Below are 10128 nucleotides of genomic sequence, written 5' to 3' on the forward strand. Positions count from 1 at the left end.
TTTAATATATTTCTAACATTTGCACTATAAGTACATTGGCAATAAATGTATGCTTAATTATACTTTTAAGAAATATGCTAAACACAAGCATAATTTTAATATATTTCTAAAAAGTATATACTATATTACATTGGTAATAAATACATACTTAATTACACTTTTAAGAAATATGTTAAACACAAGCATAATTTTAATATATTTCTAACAAATGCACTATAAGTACATTGGCAATAAATGTATGCTTTATTATACGTATACGATTTCAAAGATTGTTCATTATTAATATCCTTGTTTAAATGCTGGTTATGGTTATATAGTACAATCCTAACAATATGAATAGAAAAAAGAATGAAAAAAATCCATTCACATATTGGCTGTATAGCCGCAGAAAAGTTGACCAATATAAGCTGTGCGGCCGCACAGCTTATATTGGTCAACTGCTCTCATCCAATCACCAGCTCCACTTGAAACTCCGCCTGGCGCTCACGTCTCCCACCCAACCGCACCCGCCCCCGCCCCCCTCCGTGCGCGAGCAAACAGCTGACAGACTGTCTATGGTAGCTAGCTAGTAGCGTCAGATCAGCAATGGATAAAGCAATGGATAAAAATATAAACGACAACAGCAAGCGGCCCCTGCTTGCCCCTACTGTAAAGTTTGGACGAAAGAGAAAGTCTGTGGAGGAAAGATCAGAGATTAAATAGAAATGTGAAGAACGGCGGACTCTAAGTAGGATAAATATAGCGTCCTTCATTGACCGTTGGAGAAAGCTTCAGGGAGATCTGGGACTGAAAATGACGCTGACATGGATGACTTTTTGTTGAGCAGGTAAACATTTACTTATTCTTTTATGGTGTGACGTGTTACATGGCTTTTTATCAGTTTGACAACTTGCTCATGCTGCCGGTCGGCATTGGAATGTTAGCCGTTTAGCATCGCCTATCACGGGTCAAAGTAATTATATTTCTTGTTCGAGGTTTCTGTTCGAGCCGATCGGAATTTGAACAAGATGCGCTGCGTGCTACAATAACAGTTACTGAAAACCTTAGCAATACTAATAGTATTATAATGGTGGTGGGGAGTTTAGAACATTTCATGTGTTGCTAATCTTGCATTGACGTCTTGCGTTGACGTGAACTCAAATGTGACATACGTCAGCTGGGATCAGGTAGCACAGAGGGGAGGGGGGTGTGTGTGGAGGGGCGGGAGGAGTTTTTTAAAACTTCCCTACCGTCTCGACCGATTTTTAACATCGTATACCATAGCTTTAAGAAATAGGCCTATGCTAAACAAGCATATCGTTTTAATATATTTCTAAAAAGTATATTCTATACTACATTGGTAATAAATATATGCTAAATAATACTTTTACGAAATATGCTAAATACAAGCATAATTTTAATATATTTCTAAAAAGTATACTACAAGTACTTTGTTAATAAATATATGATTAAGTAATATACGCTTAAATACATTTTTAAGAAATATGCTAAACACACTCATACAATTTTTTTTGAAGTTTTTGTGTAGGCCTATTTAAAGAAAACATTATGCTGCTCTTTGTGTAAGAACATAGCAAAATGGTTAAGCTTTTAGTATGTGTAATGGCTAATTTTGCATTTACATTTATACAAGTTTCTTTTCTTTCATATATGATCTTTATTTTCTTTTATATGTTTTCTTTTATTTCATTAAGATGTGATAGATGTGTGTGTAACTTTTACTAACGTTGGAAAAGAGGTATTCATGAGCATTTAAAGGGAAATATTCATATCATCTAACATATACTCATAAGCATTTAAAGGAAGATGTTCATGTAATCCAAAGGACATTGTTAAAGATATAACAAGCTGTTAGAAATGCATAAGTTAGAGTAAGCTTAAGGTATAACTAAACTGAAATGCATAAGTAATGTAAGCTTAGTGTGAGGACATATTGTTCTGTGTTTAACAAAGAAGCAAGCAGCATGGAAACATTTTAATAGCTCATTGTATCTCAAGTGTGAATTATATTTGTGCAGGGTTTTGATCAAACAAAAGATAAAGCAGAAAGGTGTGAGGTCGAACAGAACTTGCAACCAAAAGATAAATTGAGGTGTGAAGTCAAGCTGTACTTGAACACAGGAAACTTAAAACACAAACGTCATTGTGCTGTCCAGATTAAATATACGGTCTACAAGAATAGTTAAGAGCAGCGCAAACATGTTTCCTTGCTAGACGGTGTAGGAGACAATCGGTAGCAAAACCAGACATAGCCTGCATGGTTTCCTGGGTTTTCAGGTATATAAGGATGATGAGAAGGACTAGCCTTCGCCTTCACATGTAGACACTGTTCTGTATGTTGAACGCCAAAGATTGGATTTATTTTCTTGCAAGAAAATAAACTTTTGATACTTTGACTTTTGAAAAGGTTTCCACTTGTCTTCTTCCTCCTATCTTTTCGAATAACAGAGAATCATTTCCACAACATATGTTTAAAGTACTTTTTAAACACTTAGGCCTACTGCAATATATTTTAATATTTATATAATTATAATTTGAATATTTTTTGGGGGGAAAATACATTTATAATGTAGAAAACTTATAATGTATTATGTAACAAATTTTGTTGTGATAATTCTTCTCATTCATTTTTGTATACATTTTTGATAGTCCTGTTAGTTTAAATTAGGTTTAAGAAATTTATTTATCTTATTAAAGGAACACTCCAACTTTTTGGGACTTTAGCCTATTCACCTTATCCCCCAGAGTTAGATAAGTCCATACATACCTTTTTCATCTCCGTGCGTGCTTAAGTCTGTTTGACGCACCCACCGCTAGCCTAGCTTAGCACAAAGACTGGATGTAAATGGTTGCAGCTTTCATACTAATCCAAATGAGTGACAAAATAACTCAAACGTTTTTATATTTACATGTTGTGATTTGTATAGTCACAGAGTGTACAAATAACAAAGTCAAATGAGACACAGACATCTTTTAACCGTATAAAAACTGGGAACTATTCTCTGCTACTTTGACGGAGTGATAACCGCATCACCTGAGACACGCCGTGGTGAGGAGCAGAGAGTTCGCTCAGAGTTTGGGTAACAGAGTCAGGAATTTATAAATAGTAAAAGCGTAGTTTACAGTCATGGGTTTTCGCTCTATTGTAAATAGCAGCGACAGTAAACAAGGGAGGTAATACCATGTTTCACAGAATTCCAATTAAAAACGCTGACTGGATGAAGAAATGGCTAACTTACTTGCTCTGGATATTGATCCAAACACACCTAAAGAGATTATCAAGGGACATTATGTTTGCTCGGTACATTTCAATGAGGACGACTATTTTGAAAAAAATGGAATTTGCCACACTGATCATAAACGTGTGCTGAAGGATACATACGGCCATCCCATCTATAGCACAGACAGGACAAAGTGGATCACCTGCGGCTGAGGTAAGTGTTCCGTTATGTTTTTAGATGACCTACTATAACAGTGCCATTAGGCAGATCTAATGTAACGTTAGTGACACTATGATTAGTACAGTGGCCGAGAGAGCTCACCACGCTGCAACCTGATGAAGACACATGCGAATAGAAAAAAACTCTTGCAAATACAAAAAAATGCATACAAACAGAAAAAAACACCCACAAATTAAGAAAATCTTCATCAGTCTCACAACATAGGTTCTCCAAATACTCACAACACCACCAAATACAGAAACGCGCTGCAAAAGCTCACAACACAACCAAATACAGAAACGCACTGCAAACGTTCACAACACAACCAAATACCATAGACAGTAAAGGAAATGGAACTCCATTGAGACGATTGAAGCCCGTTTTACCTTATCCGGTAAAACGGAGTTTTGGGGGGGGGATCATTGCCCCCCCGGTGCCTGAAACGGGTAGTCGCATTTTCTTAAAAAAGCTGTAAAAAAAAAAAAAAAAGAAAAAATACCTAACGTTGTCCCAATCTCAACAGTTATCGCTCACTCTGTCGATTGTGTCATGAGAGAAGCTTCTCTGCGATGAGGAGGATAAGGAACTGGCTGCCAGGTTGAGCAGCCAGGTTTTCGTCTCTTGCGATCCTTCACATTGAAAGCGACTGTAACAAAGTTCAGGGAAGAAGGACGCAGGAACCGGATAATAATCAAAAATAAAACTTTATTTAAACAAAATAAACAAATTACCTGCCAGCAGCCCCTCACCGACGACTGCTGGCTACCGAAAATAAAATATAAAATACAAACAAAAGCAGGCCTGTTCCTCTCTCGATCATCCACTCCGTCGCTCCCCCTTTATGCCTCCGCTCCTTCATGAGAGATGCGAGACCGGTGTGCTTCGCAGGTGCTGCTCATTAGCAATCGCACCACCGGCCTCGCGACTTTCTCTCACGTCCCTCGGCCGTCCTGCTCACCACAGCGACATTACGGCCAAGCTCTCACCTGGGACCATTATCGATGCATATGCAGTACGCAAAAAAACTAAAATTACTGTTGCACTAGTCTGGACAATGTCTAGGTCTGTAAGTTTTTTTTCTTTCTGCCAAATAACTGCTTAAGCTGGAGAGACAATGTGCTGTCAATATGTTTCAAATGTGGAGAGTAGGCTAGCATATTTTGTGACTGTTCATTTTTCCCGTGTCTAAAAATGTTTTAAATGTTTCATGAAGTATAAATGCGAAATATAAATAGTTTTTTTAATCAATCTTATTGCCACAATGTGTTTTGAAAAAAGGAAAGAAAACTTTAAAAATCTTGTCGATTTGGTTGAAGATAATATTTTAACAGGGCAAAAGTGGTCCGCGTTTCATGATCCTATTCATGATCCTTCATGAACTGTTTACAATGAAATAAAGGCAATCAAATATGATTGTATTGTTTTACTGTTTTTTCTTGGGTTAAAAATAAATGTTTTTTTAGCATGTTTTTTTGTCCATATGTGCTACCATGTAGGTCAGCTGCTACAATGAATTTTATTTGGATTACTCATATACGCCAAATGCGCACTCATTTGAATTAGTATGCCAGCTGCAACCATTTACATCCAGTCTTTGTGCTAAGCTAGGCTAGCGGTGGGTGCGTCAAACAGACTTATAGCACGCACGGAGATGAAAAAGGTATGTATAAATGTATCCAACTCTGGGGGAAAAGGTGAATAGTCTAAAGTCCCAAAAAGTCGGAGTGTTCCTTTAAGGAGGGACTTTTATTTTGACGGGGGCGAAAAAGGAAGTAAGGGTAGAGCACGCGGTTGATGGCAGGAAAGCAAAGGGGGAGAGCAGTTTTGAAAGTTATTAAAGTATAACAGTGATAAGCACCCCCCTGGAAAAGCACACGGTCTGTATACATTTGTTTATGGTTTGTTGTTATTAATATCTTTATTTTACTGTATGTTATTGGTAATATAACGGAGAGTGAGTTTGTACGAGTCGTTAATGCAAGCTTTTGTATTTTCTTTGTTCAGCTTTTACAGTGATTTGTGAGGTGATTGAGATAATTATTGGAGTGAAACGGACTCAACAAACTTCATCAACATCATTAAAGTTTTGTCCATTATTCGGGAGGGGTCTGCTACATTAACGTTTGTCAATTGCATTGCAATAAGTCTACTTAAAATGCAAGTTTTTCACTTTTGCTTGTAATTCCCACAAACTATCCTTTGAATAATGTTTAAATGGACAAAAAGGAGCGCAGCCGAGTGCATACCGGTTAATTTCCCCGTCCACTCTCTAGCACTTGCCCATCAAGCCGGAATGACAACAAGGACATGACGTCACGTATGATGCCTTCCCAGCTGACGTGCACAAGCCACATTTAAAGTCCCCATCACTAACGTTAAATCGCCCTCCAGTCGTGTGTTAATAAGGAGCGTAAATGCATACTGCTACATATGGGTTACATTTTCTTACAATAAAAAAATTGAAGCTGAAATAGTGTGTTAAAAGCATATTTTAGTTCATCTTCAGTGTGTCTAAAAATAGCATAGTTAAGTTGATCTTAAGTTTATCTTAAGAAGTACTAAAGAAAAACCTTTAATCAGTGTGTGCAAATGTAGCACTTTAAGTACATTGGATGTATTTTTATACTTTAATAAAATGTATTTTAGTGTACTTTTTTGACAGGAATACACCTTAAAGGTGCCATCTGTAAAAATTGAGGTTAAAATGCCCCAAAAATGAGCTACACGCATCAAAAGAATGAGAAAAAATAAGGTTGATGATGTCATTAAAAAAATGACAAGTTATAATGCTGCCGAGATATTAACCTGAATTAGCATGCTAAATTACTAGCCCCGGCCCGGCAGGTGTCGTAATACCAGTTTTGGCCATGGGAGGCAGTATGCGGGCAGGCAACATTACCACCAGCCAAACTGCAATAGACGAGTAAGTCGGCGGCTTGTGTGTACTTGAACCTGATGTCAGTCGTGTGGAAAATACAGCCCACTACTACATTTCAGTTCAGGGAAGAGTTAAAAAAAATGATTGGTCGATATTATGCATGAGGAATACATTTTGGTAAGTTGTAACCTACTGTAACAGTGTTCGTGTTCTTTTACCATTAGCTAGTAGAGATTATCGGTTCACGTGCGTTAGGGATCTGTCGTGTAAAGCGCCAATACTGTATTTATTGTTTGAATTACGTAATAAAATTAACAGAATCTGAGAGCTGACATCGGTCTCCGTGTCCTTTTCTGTGCATGACAAAATTGATGTGTGGCTTGAGAGTGTGTGAAAAGTGTTGTGAGAGTTGGCAGCACTGAAAGACACTAGCTTGGTCCACATCAGGGAATGCTGTCTGTCAAATTAATTAAAACTAATGATAAAAATGTAATATGAACAAAACGAATATCATAAAACTAGAAATAATAGCCTGGGCTTTAATTTTCCCATATTGTGGAAATGCACCGACTTGTCTATGAGACGGCCTTTATAATTTAGTATTGAGATGTTGTTCATTTAGCCTCTAATCTGTAAAAATCTTCAAGTGCTCCATGTGAAACTGCGGTCTTCCAACCTTTTACTATCGTGTCAATTGATTTGATTATGCACGAGGGAGACAGAGCAACACGCTCGCCCCAGAGCCATGTATTGACTCGCCCGTGTTGTTTGAAGACATGAGAGTGCGCGTGGCCGTGGAGGTATTTCTGGAGGTATACTGGCCCCATCTGGTATGGAATATGTTGTATGATTTGATTTTAAATGCCAGAGGGCACCTTTAAGTATAATTTTTATATATTTATAATATGTTAAGTTATTAATATAATTAAAATACATTAAAGATGGGTTTTAAGTTTATTTGCAGTGTGTCAAAATAGTACAGTTGAGTACACTTAATTGATCTTAAGTTTATCTTAAGAAGTACTGCTTTTAGTATATTAAGTACAAAATAAGTGCGCGAAAATAGAGCACTTTAAGTACATTATGGAAGTGTACTAAGTGCACTTTAACAGTATGTTTTTAGTGTACTTTTTTGGTCAAAGGAATACACCTTAAGTATAATATGTATATATTTATAATATATTATAAGTATATTTTTAATAATTTATTAGTATAATTAAAATGCATTAAAATAGGCTTTAGACATACTAAAAATGGTAACAAAATACATTTTTTTACAGGTTGAAATAGTATATTAAAAATATAATTGAGGTCATCTTCAGTGTGTGTCAAAATAGCACAGTTGAGTACACTTAGTTGATCTTAAGTGTATCTTAAGAAGAACTAAAGTTTATCTTTTAGTATATTAAGTACAAAATAAGTGTGCGAAAATAGAGCACTTTAAGTACATTATGGAAGTGTACTAAGTGCACTTTAACAATATGTTTTTAGTGTACTTTTTTGGTCAAAGGAATACACCTTAAGTATAATATGTATATATTTATTATATAGTATATTTTTAATAATTTATTAGTATAATTAAAATGCATTAAAAATAGGCTTTATACATACTATTAGTGGTAACAAAATCCGTGTGTTGCACAATTCCTGTCAGATCAATATAGACGGCACAGCACCGTTCTTTACTCTTAATCGGTCTGCAAATCCAGTCTTGTTTACAAAACAATCCTCAGTGAAATGAAGCGAACAGACGACGATGTTTTACCAATTTAAAAACTAGCGAGCGATCGGTTGTTTGTGTTTGTAGCTCCGGAGAATTTCTTCACAAATCCTTGATTTTCTTCTTTACCACTTATTTATAAACAAGCACTTTCTATTTTTATATTATGTGAACTTATCCTCGATAGTATTCCTTATAAAAAACAATTGGATTGCTTTGATATCGCTAGTTCGCTACTTATATCCAACCTCCCTAAATCCTGGCTACTAGCCTTAGCCCGCTAGCATTCCACGCGTGCCCTCTCGCCTATTTGATCGTCTCATTTTACACCCGTTTCACTGAATCCTGGTTATTTCCGACATTTCAATCCTAAATTAGTAGTGATAGTTGTAGTATCACTACTAATTTACTGATCATCCGTTATAATGGCGAACATATCAGATGCGTGTCTAACATTACCTTTGAGTGCAGATGAAGACACATTCGAGCTCTTCACGGTGAAGCAGGAGCTGGAATACGTCGAGAAACAGATCCGCGGTCTGCTGGTGAAGCAAGCCGAGCTGCTGGATCGGCGCTCAACGCTTGAAGCATCACGCGCCGACGCTAACAAATCAAATCACTCTTTGACTCCGAGTTCATCTACGCCGTACGTTACTCTGCCGAGGAAGATGCGATCATCTAAGGCTTCATTCACTCCGGCACCGAAACAACATGGACCATGGATCACACAGCGGAAGACTCGAGCCAGAGCTGCCTCTCCGCCCCTCCCGGTCTTCGAGATCTCCACCCGGAACCGCTTCTCCCCTCTTCGCGAGCCGGAACGCGACGACGCCGTGATCATCGGCACATCCATAGTCCGCCATGTCCGCGCTAATTCGGATAAAGGTAAAGCGCGCACTCACTGCTTTCCTGGTGCTCGTGTTCTTGATGTTGCTGCACAGGTTCCCGAGATCCTGAACGGGGACGAGCGCGTCGGAGCTGTTGTGCTGCACGCGGGAGCGAACGACATCAGGCTGCGGCAGACGGAGGTTCTGAAGAAGGACTACAGGAGCCTGATCGAGACGGTACGCAGCACAGCGCCTAAAGCAGCGATCATCGTGTCTGGACCGCTTCCCACGTACAGACAAGGACAGGAAAGGTTCAGTAGACTTTTTGCATTAAATGAATGGTTAATGTCATTGTGTAATGAACAGGGGCTGCACTTTGTAAATAACTGGCATCTGTTTTGGGAAAGACCGAGGCTGTACAGCACAGATGGTCTCCATCCCAGCCGAATCGGAGCGGCTGTGCTGTCGGACAACATTTCCAAGACATTACGCACCAGATGACTAATGAGTCAAAGTCCAAATTACAGCCTTTGCGGTCCAAACTTAACTAATAAGCATAGTGTGGAACATTATATAGAAACTGTGTCTATTCCTCGTTTAGTGAAGCCAAACAATAAATCTAGTGTAGGATCTAGCAAAAATCTTATTGTAATTAAACCAGAAAATCTAAATATCAGTCAACAAAAACAATTTCTAAAGCTAGGTCTCCTAAACATTAGATCGCTCACACCTAAGGCGGTTATCGTAAATGAAATGGTCACAGACAATAACTTCGATGTTCTGTGCCTTACTGAAACCTGGCTTAAACCAAATGAGTATTTCGGTCTAAACGAATCTACTCCGCCAGGATACTGTTATAAACATGAGCCTCGTCTGATCGGTCGTGGCGGCGGTGTTGCAACAATCTATAAAGATATTTTTAATATTACTCAGAAAACAGGTCACAGGTTTAATTCATTTGAAGTACTTGTGCTAAATGTTACGCTCTTAGATATAAGAAGGAAATCTATATTATCTCTAGCCCTGGCTACTGTATATAGACCTCCAGGGCCATATGCTGAATTCCTAAAAGAGTTTGCAGACTTTCTCTCGGATCTATTGGTAAATGTCGATAAAGCAATAATTGCTGGAGATTTTAACATACACGTAGATAATACAAATGATGCTTTAGGGGCTGCGTTTACAGATTTATTAAACTCCTTTGGGGTCAAACAAAACATCAGTGGTCCCACTCATCGTCTAAATCATACACTAGATTTAATT

This window comes from Pimephales promelas, chromosome 14 (assembly GCF_988280905.1).
Source record: "Pimephales promelas chromosome 14, fPimPro1.hap1.1, whole genome shotgun sequence".
NCBI classification, from domain to species: domain Eukaryota; kingdom Metazoa; phylum Chordata; class Actinopteri; order Cypriniformes; family Leuciscidae; genus Pimephales; species Pimephales promelas.